General features: G+C 49.3%; 2 protein-coding genes across 3 annotated transcripts in view; one reads left to right on the top strand and one right to left on the bottom strand.

Annotated features, from left to right (window-relative positions):
- RNASEH2C (ribonuclease H2 subunit C) overlaps positions 1 to 2,752 on the bottom strand; it is a 60,124-nt gene extending 57,372 nt beyond the window's left edge. The window contains exon 1 of one of the 2 annotated variants that reach the window (XM_033956645.1): positions 2,529 to 2,752. The gene's annotated coding sequence lies outside the window, so the exon portion shown is untranslated. Of the gene's footprint in view, positions 1 to 1,361; positions 1,499 to 2,528 lie in introns of those variants that run through there. The other variant, XM_033956646.1, reaches the window with a different exon arrangement.
- A 154-nt stretch (positions 2,753 to 2,906) lies between these two features.
- MAD2L1BP (MAD2L1 binding protein) overlaps positions 2,907 to 18,576 on the top strand; it is a 51,423-nt gene continuing 35,753 nt past the window's right edge. Inside the window, 1 exon segment of the mRNA XM_033955935.1 lies at positions 2,907 to 3,132. The gene's annotated coding sequence lies outside the window, so the exon portion shown is untranslated.

Below are 18,576 nucleotides of genomic sequence, written 5' to 3'. Positions count from 1 at the left end.
AACAGAAAATGTAAAAACAAGATTCAGTCACGCTGAACTTTATAAAATAATTTTAGAAGACAATATTGAGGGCTCCTTTTACTAAGGTGCGCTAGCGTTTTTAGCGCACGCAGGAAATTACACGGGACCCCAAGAAAAAATCTGCGACGGGAGCGGAGAACTCTAATTTGTAACCTTCACAAATTATATCGAGGACCCACTGGTCTGACGTGATTTTGGCCCATTCTGCTAGGAAGGTGGTCAGCTGACCCCCTATACAACCGGTGAAAGGAGCTAAGACCCCGTCATTGTGCAGGTCGTGTGGCTTGAGGGTGAGCTGGCTGGGAGGAAGAAGGTTTGGAAGGACGATAGGGTTGCTTCTGGGAAAACCTGGAGCTGCAAGATGCACTAAACGAAGCCCTATATGTCAACTTCCTAGGTCAATACCTCTTTGAATCCCGAAAGCGTGGTCTAGAATGATGACAAAGACCTACCCAAACTCCTATGCTTATCTTCTGGCAGCCTCTGGGACCTAGAGTCCCCAAAATCTTTTACGAGCCTATCCAGGTCCTCACCAAATAATAAATGGCCCTTAAATGGAAGTCGCAGCAACTGCAACTTGGAGGCCACATCCACCGCCCAATGCCAAAGCCATAACTGTTGCCTAGAAGCCACTGACAGAGACATCTGCTTTGCAGAGGCTCGAACTAAATCATACCAAGCATCCGCCAAATATGCCAGCCCTTGCTCCACATCAGGAAAAGTTGGGGGCAGAGCCTCCCCCAACTCAACTAGTCCCTCTGTAATCTGTTGGACCCACTGAAGACAAGCTCGTGCCGCATAAAAACTGCACATGGCCGTCTGCAGAATCAGGGCTGCCACCTCAAAAGATGACTTTAGGGAAGACTTGAGCCTCCTATCCTGAGGATCCTTAGCATTACTCCTCCCTCTACCAGAAGAGTGGCCCTCCTAGACACTGCCGCCACTGGCGCATCTACCTTTGGCAGCTTAAACTTGCTCAGCTCCTCCTGAGCCACCGGATACAACTGCCTCATAGCCTTAGCTACCCTGAGACCAGACTCCGGTGTATCTCATTGTGCAGGTGCATAAATCAATTCTTGCATGGCCTCATGCACTGGAAATGCTTTAGAAGGCCTCCTGGTGCCAGCCATAAGGGGATTTGAAAAAGACAGGCTGCACAAGCAGATTTTGCAAAAGAGAAACACAACAAAGAGACAAAGTTCTCAGCCTAGGGTTACCAGATTTTCCGACCACATCCATTCTGCCCCGCACCCCTCGATGTCAGATGGCATTAGTGCATCCGCACATACCGTCCCAACGTCGCACGTTGCCAGAAGCTTCTCAAAACCTGATTCACTAACCTGCCCAATCGTGTCCAATCCGTGGCAGGCCAACTAATTCACGATGGGACAATATTCAAATGGGAGCGATCAGAGGAACGCCCCCCACTGACCGCTACTGAGTGATCCTGATGCATGTGCAGACCATCTTCTTTGCCTGTAAATGGTCTGCACGTGCTCTCTGCTGGAACTTTTTAACTTTTACTTCCCCATACACTAGATTGCACTGGGACCAGGTCTCGCCTGCGCTTCTAGGCGAAGGGGAAGAGGGATGTACAGCAGCAGGTCTCCTCCCTCCCGCCAGTGTGCGAGTGCTGCCGACTCTGATGCAGGGGATGGAGAAGAACCGAGGGGGGCTGCGGAGAAGTTTGAGCTTGTAAAATGGAAGTCTGTGCCACCCCAACTCTCCTGCTTTCTGCCGCCTTTCCCTGTAGTGCAGCCCCGCTTTAAACCAACAGGTTAAAACCAAGGGCTCACACTGCAGGGAAGGGCGGCAGAGAGCAGGAGAGTCGGGCGGCAAGAGCAGGGCTCCTGAAGGGCTGGAAGTGCAGCGATGTTTGCCACCTTTCAGAGCAGAGAGCTGGAGGCTTTTTTGATGGTTTGATGGCCTGCAGGCTGGGATTTCAGGGTGAGGACAGTCAGAAAGGATGCGAGTGACTGGTCCCCAGCGGTGGCTTCTTTTGTTGATCGGCCAGCTCAGTTGGTGTTCCAGATTTGTTTAGTGAATCGCTGCCTGCCTACTTTCCTTGCCATTTCCCCTCATTTGTATGGGCAGATTGGATCGGATGATCAGCACAGAGGTTAGTGAATCGGGTACACGATTGGTGGGCTAAGTGAATCTAGCCCAAAGTGCTGGGTTTTGAAAAGCCGTCCAGATCCCTGGAAATCTGGTGGCCCTATCTCAGTCCATCCAACAAAGTTGGGGCAGTCTCCATGAGCATTGCACTTTTAAAAGGGCTGAATGAAAAAAAAGTTGAAACTCACTAGGCTAAGTGTATAGCCCTCGATGGAGACTGAAGTTAGTTGGGCTGAGAACTTTTCAGTACCCCCTTGTACATTGGGTTGTTTTTGAGCTGCGCAAGGTAATTGGGCGGCATTATAAAAAAAAAAAGCATCTGGCAACACTGCAAATAACCTTAAACACATTCAAAGAACCACTCTTCCGCCCAGCATATTCCCACCCCCTACCTTCAAACTTGTTTTGAGGTCGCCGGGAGGCAGCAATGCTACTAACTACCCTGAGGAACTTCACCTCTCCCGCGTCTTGCCCCACCGGAAACAGGAAAACACATCAAAGGAGGGCGAGACACAGAAGAAAAGCTCCCGATTGGTAGCTGCAGCAATTTGTTACATGTTTAAAATGGGCTTCGAGTTAGGCTAGTTAGTCCGATAAAAAAGGTATAACTTTTATTTTCTTATTTATTTTTCTAGTGATTGCCTTTAAAGTAGACTAACACGGCAACCACACGTTATGAGGGGCTTCATATCTTTATGCTGACTCATTCCCCCCCCTACTGTCCCCATGGAGAATGCTTCCCTGCTCTCTAGCACGTCGTCTTCCGTTGTAAACCGGATATTACGTTGATGCTTTTTAAACGAAGGCGGCTGCTTTGCTTGTTCAGTAGTAGTAAGTTTGCGTCGAACTGAGTTGAGGTCGTTTTGTGTACCGAGGCGGAAAACATGGAGAAAGAAGCGGCAAGTAGGAAGAGAGAAGAGTGCCGAACACGGCACCAGTGGTGCAAAGCGCAACGACAGGGAACAAGCGCTGTGGCTCGTGAAGACAAGGGCCGAGGTAAGTGGCTGGTTGCTTTGAAGACCGAATGGGTGGGAAAGTTATTAGTGTAGAGGAGCTGTGGATGGGAGGTGCATATAAGGGTGTAGCAGTGGACCTGACTGGCCCTGTGTAGAGACCAGTTTGGGGGTGGGTATTTTTTTTGGGGGGTGGGGGGGGCTCTTACCCCGCCTAGCTCCGTTCCCACCCCTGCTGACAAGATTTTTTTTAAGGGCCGCGGTAGTGATTCTCCTGTGGCAAATGCTCTGAAGCCCATTCGGTTTCTATGTGTTTTGGTGAATTTGTATCGAGAGAATTGCTACTGTATTTTTGTAAAAGGGGGGGGGGGATGTGGGGGAGGAGAAAGGAGTAAGGTGCTGCTGGACCTGGTGGGGAAAGGAGGAGGTGCTCTGCGGGGGAACAGCCTCCTATTTCTATCGCAGCGCATTTGATAAGAGGTGTAGCGGCTTCTTGGGTAGAGTTCGGGGCTGTCTCGCCTGATGAAATCTGTGGAGCAGCTACTTGGACACTTTTCTGAAGTTCTACACACTGGATGTGGCGGCTCGAGTGGATGCCATTTTCGTTTCTGAAGGCAGGCTCATCTGGCAGTGATTTGGTACGTCAGCTAATAATAATTTCTTATATACCGCTATACCAGAAGCTCAAAGCGGTTTACAACAGAGATACATACAGACGGAGAGTAAGGTGCAAGGTAAAAACATTCAATCTGAAATACAATAACAGTTGGAAGAGTACATCAGTTAAATCTGAAGATTGAAAGTTATGACAGTGGCATAATTAAGTTGTGGACAGTTGTTGGGAATTGACGATAAGATAGGTAGAGCATGCTTTGATGATGAGATAAATAGAACATGCTTTGAGTTTTAGATGATGAGAAAGTAGATGAGATAAGTAGAGCATGCTTTGAAACTGAGCTAAAGTACAGATTCCTGTGTATATGTAACAGAATGAAAAATTAGGTTCTTACCTCAATAATCTTATTTCTATTAATATACACAGGAGTGTATAGCCAACCCTGTGCGGACTTGATTGCCTGATTTCTGCGTCGGATGTTGTCAGTGTCCGTCTTGGGACCTCTTCTACTGTATCTACAGGGGGGCTCCCTTTTCTCTTTGGCAGGGAGTCTCTAGCCCCTACTTATTGCACTTAGGTTGGTTCCTCCATGTGCATAGTTTGTTGTTCAATGTTAAATTGTTAATTGTTTATTGATCATTTGCCTAAGTTTCAGAGCAGAACAATATGTTTATTGTACAAATCCACTTTATTCCGGGACCGGTGGGCTATTTCTGTCTACCTGCCAGGACTTTGTAGGAAGCCTCAAATTTCAGAGACTTAAACCCCACCCCCTCTTACCTCATCACTGGTCCTCTAGGAATCAATTTTCCTTCCTACAAGCCAGGCTGTAGGAACTTGTCTTTTCTACTTGTGTTTCATTTTCTGTAATTTAAGTCTTTGTGTTTGCGATTTTTGCCTTTTTTGGTGCGGAGGTTTCCTCCGGGGTGGGGGGGGGGCAGCTCTGACTGGGAGATCACGGACCTTTGGAAAAGTCAGCTTCTGGGGGGGGGTTCACTGCCTGTCGTTACACCTCTGGACAGCCTACATATCACATCCGGGCTCAGGGACTGTTCCCTTGAAAGCTTGCTTCACCCCAGGTTTGTCTACTAGTGGGTTGAGCGCAGGCTGTGTGGTTTTGTGCAGGTGTGCCCAGGATCTGAGCCAGACTATTCCTCTGCCAGGCATCTGCATGGCATGTCCGAGGGTGGCGGAGATACCTGTCTATGGAGGTCCGGACAGTGGGGCAGTTAGAAGACTTGAAGTCTAGCTTTCCAGCTATTTAAGGCAGAGGATGTCCCTGTGAGCTGTTTCAGCTCTGTCTGCAGTGTTACCCATTCAGCATATATCGCTGTGAATACAGGCTGACAGCCTGAATCAGCGATTTGGGAGGGAGGGGTCTTAAAAAGGTTTTTTGGGGGTGGTTTCCCCTACATGCCCTACCCCCCTTAATATCCTAAAATCACCATTTTTGAGGGTTCCCTGTAGTTTTCCTGGGCTATTAGTGAAAATCACCTGTAGCAGCCATCTTGGATTTTTTCTGATTTGATTTTAAAGTTATTTATCATACTTGCCAGCTTCGTTTTTGCAAGAAGACCACATAGATGGCCGGGTTGTCCAGTTGCTCCAGAGACTCGGTTGTGTGGTCAGCTTTTGGAAGAGTCTCCTTATTCCGACACAAGACTTTTGGAGTATCTAGGCATACACTTCGCCACAGGAGTGATCCAGATTTTTCTTCCAGAGACAGTGATCCAGCTGATAACGGGCCTTTCAAAACACGCCCACTCTGACAGCCTGGCAATACCTGCAGGTTCTGGGGTTGATGGTTGTGACCATCTAATGTCGTGCCCTGGGTAAGAGTTGACTTACACTCACTTCAGGAGGCGCTCCTCATGTGTTGCTGTCCCTAGATGAATCCGTTGAATCTGCGGCTTCCTTTTGACAGTGGAGGCTTGCCACAGTCTGGCCTAGTGGTTGAATCCACTTTCTCTCTCCAGGGGAATTCTCTTCTGCTTTTCCACATGGGTCATGGATGCCAGCCTTTATGGGTTTTTTTGGGGGGTGCACTGTTGGGATTGCCTAGTTCGGGGACACTGGTCCCCTTCCTGAAGGAAGTGGTCAATCAGTTTAGAGCTCTGGGTGATTCACCTGGCTCTGCTAAACTTCAAGGGCGAGGTGGTCAAAGTCTTCTCATACTATGCCACGGCGGTAGCATAGGTCAATCACCGGGAGGTTCACGGAGTGTCCCTCTCAGACTGGAAGCTTGCATGCTCTTGGAGAAGAGTCTAGCAGTCGGATCTCTGAGAGTTCAGATAGCCAGCATCTCTTGATTCAGTCCTAAATATCATGGCACCTGTTTTGCAGCTCATCCAGAGGTGATGCGATTCTTGAAGGACGCATTACGGCTCCGCTCTCTACTGTGTTCAGCCGTTTCAGGCCTGAAATCTTAATCTGGTTGTTTGGGTGTTGGCGATTTTGTCAGTTATTTACATTGTCCATTGTGACACGGACAAGAGGACATAGACTGAAGCTGAGGGGGGACAGGTCCAGGACGAATATCAGGAAGTTCTGTTTCACGCAGCGAGTGGTGGACACCTGGTATGCTCTTCCAGAGGGATTAATTGCAGAATCCACCGTTCTAGGATTTAAGGGTAAACTAGATGCACATCTCCTTGAGAAGCATACAGTGATATGGGGACTAAAACTATGCCAGGGTACACCTGGCGGGACCTCTGCGTGTGCGGATCATCGAACTTGATGGACCCAGGGTCTGATCCGGAGATGGCAATTCTTATGTTCTTAGTACAGAAATGACAATTTTGCATGAGGTAAAACTTTTTATAGTTTATAAATCTTTCCTTTTGGCTAAGTCTTAATAATAATGTAATTTATAGCTAAAGAGACATATGATCAAGAAACTGTTTTATTTTACTTTTGTGATTATGATAAGCATACAGAGGGCCTTAAAATAGTACCTGGCAGGCCACATGTGGCCCCTGGGCCGCGAGTTTGAGATCACTGATCTAGACGGCCTTTATATCGACTCACTTCCACCTGGAGATACCACTCCCGACCTTAGAGACTCCATTGAAAAGGTCAGTTAGCGGAGCCACCAGAACTTCCCTAAGTTCCTTCAGCACCCTCGGATGTACACCATCCGGCCCCATCGCTTTGTCTACTTTTGTTTTAGCTAGCTCCTCACGATCACAACCCTCAGAAAATCTATCAGGATCTATCACTCCTCTGTCCCTATTCGTGTTTTGTCTTCCGTAGTCCCGCTCCTAGCACTTCAGCCGTGAACACAGAACAGAAATATTTGTTAAGCAATTCATCCTTTTCTTTATCAGCTTCTACATATTTCTCCCCTTCACCTTTGAGTCTCACAATGCCACTTTTGCACTTCTTCCTAGCAATATATCTAAAAAATGTCTTGTGTCCTCGTTTTATCATAGGGTTATTCCATGTCAAGTGATCAAGGGCTCCCTGCATGACCATCACGGATTTTGATAAAACTTTATGCACAAAGTCCCATATGGCAATGGGGTTGCCAGTTCAAACTATTGAACTGGTAGTGACAATGTCACCATGGACCAACGCAATAGAGTAGTAGTAATACGACGTCAATACAAAACTGTAACTTTAAAAATGACAGAACTATGTTGAAATAGAGGTTGTTGCCGTGGCAACGTCTCCCAACTTTGTCCCTTTTTCAGCCATTGTTAAGCTGCATTGAAAAATGAAGTCCACTTTTCTAGGGGGTTTGAAATATGCTCTTTCGAATGAGACTGATTTGAAAGAGTTTCTAAAAGGTATTTTTCTGTAAAAGCAGGCTGAAAATACCCTATTTTTGGCCTTTTTACACAAATTAGCAACTTTACACTTAATTTGTAAACTAATGGAAAGAGCTTGGAGGTTGAAATTGTACTTTTGAAAACAACGTTGTACTGAGACATTATGCGCCAAATTTCGCATTTATTACTCAATTATTGTGGGAGCTAAGTAATGTCAAACTTTGACTTTTTTTGGAGCACTAATTTTTTCGGCCAAGTTTACTGTAATTCAGGCATTCAATCAGTGCTCGGAAAAAAATTGTTATTGGTAGCAATGAACAGAGCTCAAAAAGTTGTGCAGGGTAGCTAAGTTTCAGTTCTTTTGGAAACACAGCTCGGGAGATATTGTGTCTCATAGTTGTCAGAATGTCATTGTCGTACTGTATTTCATTGTGGTATGGGGTCAAAGAAATGGCTATATCTCTACAAATATTCCACAGGCGAAACTAAAACTTTACCAAAGTTCGTTTGAGACATGGTGGACTCTGCATATGAAGTTTCATCAAAATCCGTGATGGTCATGCAGGGCACTTTCCAAGAATCTGATCACTTGACATGGAATTGACCCCATATCAACTACAGTCAAACATCGTTTTGCGAGTGTTTTGCAAGACGAGCAGAACACTCTTGCAAATCGTGACTTGCAAACCGAGCATTGACTCGATTTGCGAGCCCCCATCCCCAAGAACTGGCATCACCCCCTCCCTGCAGCCCCTCCCCCAAGAACTGGCATCACCCGTCCACCCAAACCCTTACCGTGATCTGGCACCGGCACGCAGCACCAACCCACAAGATGTGCCGGTACCGGAAGAGCCTGCTGCTTGCCGTTGATCTCTGCTAGGCTGGGCCTTGAGCATGTGTGTGTGCTCAAAGCTTTCTGGCTCTCACTCTTCCGAGATTCTAATGAGATTCTCGGAGAGAGCGGGAGCCGGAAGGCCTTGAGCATGCGCAGATGCTCAAGGCCCAACCCAGCAGAGATCAGCTTGGCAGTGGGAGGGTTCGCTTGGCAGTGGGAGAGAGTGGGCATCTCTCCCGCTGTAGGGAGTGGTGGTGTGTGGCAGCAGGAGAGAATGGGCATCTCTCCCACAGCTTTGGGGGTTCGCTTGGCAGTGGGAGAATGGGCATCTCTCCTGCTGCAGGGGGAGGTCACTTGGAAGTAGGAGAGAATGAATATTTTTTCTATGTATGTGCCCATCGCTATCACCAGCAATGGGCACATACAAATTTAGTGAATCTTCGCCAACCTCATTTACATGAGCGTTTTTAGAAGAATGACTCGTTTTTTTTACTTCCGTTATCAAAACGGCTGTGATAGCAGCTCATCGTTTGAACTACATATCTCCAGGACTCTGGAGATAGTTCACAGTTTTTTCAAAATGGAAGTTTAGCTGAGATACTGTGGAAAGAGTTAGTGAGTAAAATTTATTTCTTTTTACCAAAAAAGACAAAACAAGAGTATGTGTGCTGAGAAATACTGATTCTTGAATTAAGCATTATCCTTGGAGTGGAAGGGCAAATGATTTGTGAAAATAAATTTTGCTTTAGTAAACTTGCCAAAGTTTAGAGGGAGAGATTTATCAGTGAGGAATATATACCATATGTGTGTGTGCTTTGGGGGAGGGAGCAGCAGAGAGGATGTACTGAATATATGTTATTATCCCAGGACAAGCAGGCATGATATTCTCACATGTGGGTGACGTCATCTACGGAGCCCGATGCGGAAGCATTTTCAAGCAAACTTGATTGAAGATTTAAGTTTGCTCTGCTGCTCCATGCATGCGTGCCTTCCTGCTCCACTAGGGGGTGCATCCCCTCGTGGTCTCCAGTTCAAAATTTTCCGCTGAGCCTAGAAGTCGTGTTTTTCAGGCTCTGCCCCAACTGCCTTCTAGCACCGCGATTTTTTTCTTGTTTTTTCCACGATTAAGTCGCTGTGCGCGAATTCTTTACTTTTCTACTTGATTCCTGCTTCGTTTTCGACGACCCGGAGGCTTCCGGGTCCCCGTAGCCGCGTGGCTAATCGAGCCGCGGCTACTTTCGATTTAATGTCCCGGCCTTTGACCGGCTTTAAAAAGTGCACCCGGTGTGAGCGGCTTCTTTCCATCACAGATCCGCATCGCCGGTGCATCCTCTGCCTGGGGGCGGCTCATCCAACCGACTCCTGCCCCCAGTGCGCTACTTTCCAGAACCGGGCCCTCCGTCGAAGAAAAGCCCGCATGGCGGACCTTTTCACCCCGGACCAACCCTCTACCTCGGCCTCGAGGTCGGCCCCGGCCTTGACCTCGGCCCCGAATACATCGGCATCGCCTCGAGACTCGACTCCGAAGTCCTCGGGACAACAGAAAGCCTCGGCCCCGGGTAAGTCCCCTCTTCCCTCTTCAGGTTCCGTAACATTGAAGAAGCCAGACTCGGGGACAACGTCGACGCATGGCGGAAGCCCCATGCTTACAGCCCCGGCTAAGCCCTCCAAGCCTTTGGGCCGTGCCTCCACCACACGGGAATACTCTGATATGAGGTCGCCCCCGGTGGAGTGCACCGAGGCAGTGGACATGCCTTCGATGCTGTCCGTGCCCGTCTTCCAGGACCTACTCCGAGCGATGATCTCGTCGGAACTGTCCGCTGCAATGGCCCAGTTACAATCGGCCTTGACCTCGACCCCGCATGTGCCAGACCAGCCTGAGCCTCGCATCGAGCAACCTCGGGGAAAAGTGCGCAATCTCCGCCGCATCCCTTCCTCCTCGGACTCCTCGCCGAGGCGCCCGAGACGCTCTCCCTCCGCAGACCGCCGAGGGGCAAAATGTCGGGCAAAAACGACAGAAACCTCGAACCGCCGTACCTCCAAGAAGGCCCGAGGTTCACCAACTCTACGAGGCCGTTCTCCTACACCTCGTACGGGACCACTAAGGGTGGCTGAGTTATCACTCTCCAACCCGCGCATCCTCCGAACTCCCCCTCGGACCGGGACCCCGACCCGAGGTCGCAGGTATTCTCCAAGGGAGTCCGGGTCGAGGTCACCGATTCGACATCGATCAGTACCCCAAACCCCGGTATCGTCTCCGAGGGGCTCCTCGAGACGCCGAAGATAGACAACCCCGGAACACTCTCACAGTGCTTCCCCGGCCTCGGAGCGTGGATCGGAGCAGGAACCTCGATACTCGAGGGAAGCCTCCCCATCCTTCTCCACCCGACGGAGGTCTCGTTCACCGACCCCGCACGGGGCCCCGGGAACATCTCGCCCATCCTTCACTCGCTTTGTCCAGGACATGGGCCATGCTTTGGACCTAGACCTCCAGTCTGACTCCAGATACTCTAAGGAGTACCTGGCGGAGCTGGATATGCCATCACTGCCCAGAGAGTCCCTTCGCTTACCACCTAACCCGGTACTCCAACAGGCCTTCTTCAGGAACCTGGAGACCCCCTACATGGTCACAGCCGTACCCTCCAAAATGGAGGCCAAGTACCGCACAGTGCCCTACCCGGGATTCGAGCAACCACAGCTCTCCCACCAGTCGCTGCTAGTAGAATCCTCCTTGAAAAAGGCTCACCCAGCCCGGGTGTCAGCAGCTGTCCCCCCAGGCCGAGAAGGCCGAACCCTAGACAAGTTCGGCAGGAGACTATATCAAAACGCAATGATGGCCTCTAGGGTGCAAAGCTACACTTTCACCTTCACATCCTACCTCAAACACCTCATTGGACTATTGAGAGCCTTTGAGACTGACCTACCGGCCTCTCGCCAAGGAGCGTTTGGCCTGCTTTTAGAGTCCCTCTCCAACCTGCGCCTCCATCTCTTCCACGCGGCCTACGATGGCTTCGAACTCTCCTCCAGAGAGGCAGCCTTTGCTATCGCCATGCGCCGACTAGCTTGGCTGCGACTGGTCGACATGGACCCCAACTTACAGGACCGGTTGGCTAACCTCCCCTGCGTGGGAAAAGAACTGTTCGATGACACTATCGAGGCGGCTACAAAACGCATCTCCGAACACGAACGCTTATTTGCCTCCCTCGTCCGACAAAAGCCCAAACCGCCCACGTCCAGGCCGTATAGGGCCCCTCCACGCCGCTACCCACAAAAATCCACCCCTGCCTTCTCGCGGCCTCCACCCAGGCGTCCGCAAGCCCACCACCGGGCCATGCCCAAGTCCCAACCGCCTGCAACTACCAAACCATCCCCGTCCTTTTGACGGGATACGCGGAAGGGGGCGGGCCCCCTCTGCCATAGTCCCAGGCCTCCTTCCCATCGGGGGTCGCCTCAAAGCCTTTTACCCTCGCTGGGAACAAGTCACGTCGGACGCATGGGTCCTTGGCGTGATCTCATCAGGATATTCTCTCAACTTTCGGGCCATTCCTCCGGACAACCCCCCAGGGAATTGCCCTCCCCAACCGGACGCAGCTACCCCTACTCCTCTCCGAAGCTCGAGACCTGCTTCACCTGAGAGCAGTAGAGGAGGTTCCCCCCGACCAACGGGGGAAGGGCTTCTACTCCCGTTACTTCCTGGTACCGAAAAAAACGGGAGACTTACGCCCAATACTAGACTTGAGACGCCTCAACAAATTTCTGGTACGGGAAAAATTTCGGATGCTTTCCCTACTGACCCTCTACCCCCTGATCGACGAAGGCGACTGGCTCTGCTCCCTCGATCTGAAGGAGGCGTACATGCATGTCCCAGTGCACCCCGCTCACCGCAAGTTCTTGCGTTTTCAGGTAGGGGACTGGCACCTACAATACCGTGTCCTCCCCTTCGGCCTAGCATCGTCACCTCGGGTCTTCACCAAGTGCCTCGTGATAGTCGCAGCAAGCTTACGCTCCCAGGGCCTCCAGGTATTCCCCTACCTGGACGACTGGCTGATCAAAGCCCCGTCCAGGGAAGCGGTTATCTCAGCGACCCAACAGACTATTACCTACCTACAAAGTCTGGGGTTCGAGATAAACTTCCCAAAATCCCAACTACACCCCTCCCAGTCCCTGCAGTTCATCGGGGCCACGCTGGACACGGTTCGCCTCCGTTCCTTCCTCCCCCCTCCACGTCTAGAGGCGTTAGTAAGTCTGAGTCGAAGGTTTTCCCTGCTGACCTCGGTATCAGCTCGGCAGATGATGACTCTTCTGGGCCACATGGCCTCCACCGTCCACGTCACACCCTTCGCCCGCCTCCATCTGAGAATTCCTCAATGGACCTTGTCCTCTCAATGGCGTCAAGACCGGGACCCGATCGACCGCCCCGTGACAGTGACGCCTTCTTTGCAACGATCGCTCTGCTGGTGGGCCGACTCTTCAAATCTTTCCAAAGGTTTGCTCTTCCTCACCCCACCTCACAGCAAGATACTCACCACGGACTCGTCGGAGTACGCTTGGGGAGCCCATCTAGACGGCCTACGCACTCAAGGGATGTGGTCAGCAGAAGACCGTCGCTGCCACATCAACGTGCTAGAGCTTCGGGCCATCTATCTCGCAGCTGTAGCTTTTCAACATCTGCTCCACGACAGAGTGGTTCTCATCCGAACCGACAACCAAGTAGCAATGTACTACGTAAACAAACAAGGGGGAACAGGGTCTTGGTCCCTTTGCCGGGAAGCCCTGCGCCTCTGGAAATGGGCAATCTCCAACAACACCTTCCTTCGAGCGGTGTACATACAAGGAGAACAAAACTGTCTGGCGGACAGACTCAGCCGACTACTCCAGCCACACGAGTGGTCACTGCACTCTCAGATCCTACGACAGGTGTTCGAAAAGTGGGGGACGCCTCAAATAGATCTATTCGCATCCCCCCACAACCACAAGCTGCCTCTCTTCTGCTCCCGGATGTACTCCCCGGACCGGCTCGTGGCCGACGCCTTCCTCCTCGACTGGGAGGGAAAGTTCCTATACGCGTTCCCGCCGTTTCCTCTGATACTGCGGACGCTTGTCCATCTGAAAACAGTACAAGCCACCCTGATCCTGATTGCCCCTCGCTGGCCACGCCAGCCGTGGTTTTCCCTTCTACTTCAACTCAGTGTCAGAGATCCACTGCCTCTGCCTCTGTTTCCCTCTCTACTATCACAGGGTCAGGGTTCGCTGTTACATCCCAATCTTCAATCTCTTCATCTGAATGCTTGGTTTCTCTCCCCCTGACTGCTCTCCCCGTGTCTCAATCAGTCAAGGAGATATTGGAGGCCTCTAGAAAGACCTCGACGAGAACCTGCTACTCCCAAAAGTGGACCAGATTCTCAACCTGGTGCTCCTCCCACAGCCAGGACCCGGTGTCGGTCCCCGTCCCTCTGGTCCTTGACTATTTACTTCAATTATCTCATTCCGGCCTAAAGACCAACTCCATTCGAGTACACCTCAGTGCGATTGCGGCCTTTCATCAGGCCCTGGAAGGGAAAGCCCTCTCGCTCCATCCCTTAGTCTCTCGCTTCATGAAGGGTCTTCTGAACGTCCACCCTCCTCTCAAACTCCCCCCGGTGGTTTGGGACCTTAACGTGGTTCTGGCTCAACTAATGAAACCTCCATTTGAGCCCCTAGACAAATGCCATCCAAAATTCCTCACTTGGAAGGTGATTTTCCTGCTCGCGCTCACTTCCGCCCGGTGGGTTAGTGAGTTACAAGCTCTGGTAGCGGACCCACCCTTCACGGTATTCCATCACGACAAGGTGGTACTTCGCACTCATCCAAAGTTCTTACCTAAAGTAGTGTCTGATTTTCATCTCAATCAGTCCATTGTCTTGCCTGTGTTTTTTCCCAAGCCCCACTCTCACCCCGGAGAAGTGGCGCTCCACACTCTTGACTGCAAGAGAGCATTGGCCTTTTACCTCCAACGCACTCAGTCACACCGGAAAGTCCCACAACTGTTTTTGTCCTTTGACCCAAACCGGTTACGTCACCCAGTTTCCAAACGCACCTTGTCCAACTGGTTGGCCGATTGCATCTCCTTTTGCTACGCTCAGGCTGGTCTCGCGCTGCATGGTCGAGTAACGGGACACAAGGTCCGAGCAATGGCAGCCTCCGTAGCATTCCTCAGGTCCACACCTATTGAGGAAATCTGCAAGGCTGCCACGTGGTCTTCGGTTCATACCTTCACCTCCCACTACTGTCTGGACTCGCTGTCCAGAAGCGATGGCTGGTTCGGCCAATCGGTATTGCGAAATCTATTTGCTTAAATTGCCAACTTCCCTCCATCCCTTTTCAGTTAGTTTGGAGGTCACCCACATGTGAGAATATCATGCCTGCTTGTCCTGGGATAAAGCACAGTTACTTACCGTAACAGGTGTTATCCAGGGACAGCAGGCATATATTCTCACAACCTGCCCACCTCCCCGAGATTGGCTTCTTGGCTAGTTAAGTGAACTGGAGACCACGAGGGGATGCACCCCCTAGTGGAGCAGGAAGGCACGCATGCGTGGAGCAGCAGAGCAAACTTAAATCTTCAATCAAGTTTGCTTGAAAATGCTTCCACATCGGGGCTCCATAGATGACGTCACCCACATGTGAGAATATATGCCTGCTGTCCCTGGATAACACCTGTTACGGTAAGTAACTGTGCTGTATGGTAGGAGCAGCAGAGACACAGTTTGAGCCCTACTCTGCTACTATCCTTTTTTATGCTCTAGGCTCGAGGTTTATGTGTTTATTCAAAGCTTGTATACTGCTACTAATGACTGGAATAGTCAAATCTGAGCAGTTTACATTAGCTTTACAATGGTGACACAAAGCATGAGCTTCTGTAATAGTGTAACTATACAGAGCAATCTACATGAGCTGTTGTAAAGGTGGGGGAGTTTGTGGCACTATGCATTTCTACAACCCTCCTTCCTCAATTTGTCTATGGTGCTGCCTTTGCTATTCCTGCAGTTATTCTACCTCCTGCTATGAGCTCTCTTGGTCGCCGCATCTACTGCTCAAAGTTTATTATCCATTCCCTCATTAAAAGTTATTAACGTACGTCGCACGACTATTTTTTCAGTAATGGCACCTTTAATATGGAATTCGCTACCAGCTCACTTGAGGGAGGAAAAAAACCTAGACAAGTTCAAAGGATCCCTAAAGAGCTTTCTATTCAAAGATGCTTTTTAGTTGTAAACCATAGCTAACCATCCTTGTCTCCTAGGCTTAGCTTACTTAAGCTTCTTGCTGTGCTCTTAAAGAATACTAAATAACCACCTCCTTCCTTTTGTTTTAACCTTTTTTATTTACTTTACTTATTGTAGTTCATCCTTCACTTACCATGTCATGTTTTTAGTACGTCTATTATCATCTTTGTCTGTCTGTTCCACATATGTTTGCCAAAAACTATAATATTTGTTTCTACAAGTTTTAAGTTTATTTAAAATTTGTTATTCCACCTAGTCAAACTTTTGGTCGGAGTATAGAAAATAAAAAATGGGTATTAAATAAAATACAAATTTAGTCAAACGGGCATAATGGAACAAAAGGTGTGGGGCAAGAACTACACATGAAATAGTAGAGAAACAAATATGGAAAACACGAAAGGAAGGGAATCTGGATCAATAAAAAGAATAAAATGTAAATCTCGGAGCATTCTTAATAGGACAGTTATAAATCGAAGGTGTCCTTAAATAAGAAGGCCTTCAATTTTGATTTGAACTTAACTAAAGATGTTTCTTCCCTTAAATGTATTGGTGAAGAGTTCCAAAGCAGGGAGGCAGTTACTGAAAAGATTGTAGAACACAGTGTTAATTTGTCTTAAAGAAGGTATGGAAAACAGGAATTGTGATGTTGATCTAAGGGATCTTTGAGGAGCATCCTGTGGGAATGATTTGTGGGCAAATCATTGCTCATTATTGTGTAGAAAAATTTCATTTTTATTTTCTATTGTACATGTAACTCACTTTCTTGTACAATTCTTCTGGAGTCTGCATCTTAGGGTTGTTTATCTCTTCCAGCCTTAAACTGTAGGGAACTTAAAACCAAATTCTAGCCCCTCCTCTTTTGATCATCTCCTGTTACTCACCCCTGGAATTTCAGTTTCGTTTCCTGCAGCCTTGCTGTGGTGCTCGTCTTTTCTGCTCATGTTTTATTTTTCTAAGTTTTAGTCTATTAATCTGATATTTAGTGCGTGTATTGCCCTATTGCTATGGATTCACCCTGCAGGGACATCCTTCGGCAGGAGATCGCAGACTTTTACATTTAATATTGTCTGCTTCTGGGGGGTTCCCTGCCGCTGCAGTAAACCCCCTGGACGGCCTGCAGGTCAGATCGGGTCTCCAGGATCAGGAGCTATCTCGCCCCGGGTTCGTCCGCTAAGGGGTAGAGCGCAGGCTGCGCGGTTCTGTGGAGGCGCACCCAGGATCGGGACCGCACCTCATGTCTTCCCTAATTGCCCTGAGAGGTTCTGGTAGTCACTGACTGAGGTGACAGGGAAGGTGAGGCAGTCAGAAGACCTGAAATCCAGTTTTCTCAGCTCCTGAGGTATTGATCTCCTTGCATGCTCAGTGTTTAGCTTGCTTGTCATTGATTTCTATTTCAGCACATGCCATAAGAGCATAAGAATTGCCACTGCTGGGTCAGCCCAGTGGTCCATCGTGCCCTGCAGTCTGCTCTCGTGGCGGCCCCTAGGTCAAAAACCAGTGCCTAACTGAGACTAGCTATACCTGCATACGTTCGGTTCAGCAGGAACTTGTCCAACTTTGTCTTGAATCACTGGAGGATGTTTTCCCCTATAGCCTCCATAAGAGCATTCCAGTTTTCCACCACTCTGGGTGAAGAAGAATTTCCTTACGTTTGTACGGAATCTATCCCCTTAACTTTAGCGAGTGCCCTCTCGTTCTCCCTACCTTGGAGAGGGTGAACAACCTGTCATTACTAAGTCTATTCCCTTCATTATCTTGAATGTTTCTATCATGTACCCTCTCAGTTTCTTCTTTTTAAGGGAGAAGAGGCCTAGTTTCTCTAACCTCTTGAATTACGGCAATTTCTCCAGCCCCTTAACCATTTTAGTCGCTCTTCTCTGGACCCTTTCGAGTAGTACCCTGTCCTTCATGAACTTCGACCAGTGCTGGACGCAATATTCCAGGTGGGGGCAAACAATGGCCCGGTACAGCGGCATGATAACCTTCTTCAATCTGTTTGTGATCCCCTTCTTAATCATTCCTAGTATTCTGTTCGCCTTTTTCGCCACTGCCACACATTGTGCGGATGGTTTCATGGACTTGTCGACCAGTACTCCCAAGTCTCTTTTCTGGGGGGTCTCTCCGAGTACCGCACCAGACATCCTGTATTTGTGTATAAGATTTTTGTTACCAACATGCATTTTCTTACGCATATCCACTAAGTCTATTCCCTTCATTATCTTGAATGTTTCTATCATGTCCCCTCTCATTTGCCATGCCGCGGTCCATTTCTCGAGCGTGTTGATGTCCCGTTGCAGGTCTTCGCAATCCTTCTGCGTCTTTACTACTTCAAATAGCTTCGTATCATCCACAAATTTAATCACCTCGCTCATTGTACCAATTTCCAGGTCGTTTATAAATATGTTGAAGAGCACGGGTCCAAGCACCGAACCCTGCGGCACTCCACTCATGACACTTTTCCAGTCCAAGTATTGTCCATTTATCCCTACTCTCTGTTTCCTATCCGCCAACCAGTTTTTTTTATCCACATGAGTATTTCACCCTCGATTCCATGGCTCGCAATTTTTCAAAGTAGTAGTTCATGCGGGACCTTTTCGAACGCCTTCTGAAAATCCAGATATACAATGTTGACCGGCTCGCCCTTGTCTATCTTGCCTGTTTACTGCCTCGAAGAAGTGCAGCAAGTTCGTCAAGCAAGATCTTCCCTTGCTGAAGCCGTGCTGGCTGGTCCTCATCAGATTGTGTCCGTCAGGGTGTTCAATGATGCGGTCCTTTATCGGCGCCTCTACCATCTTTCCCAGTACTGAGGTAGCCTCGTTCCGTGTCCACTGAGGTGGAGTCCATCCTTCCTGAAAAGCTTGCTCTTTCCCTAGAACGTCATCCAGTTGCGCATGAAGTGGAATCCTTCCTCACACCAGCGCCTCATCCATGCGTTGACTGCTTGCAGCTCCATCTGCCTCTTCTCATCAGCCCTGGGTACCGGCAGGATCTCAGAGAATGC

Source organism: Geotrypetes seraphini, chromosome 8 (assembly GCF_902459505.1).
Source record: "Geotrypetes seraphini chromosome 8, aGeoSer1.1, whole genome shotgun sequence".
In the NCBI taxonomy this organism is placed as follows: domain Eukaryota; kingdom Metazoa; phylum Chordata; class Amphibia; order Gymnophiona; family Dermophiidae; genus Geotrypetes; species Geotrypetes seraphini.
The sequence above is the reverse complement of the archived record's forward strand: the minus strand, read 5'-3'. Positions and strand labels throughout refer to the sequence as shown.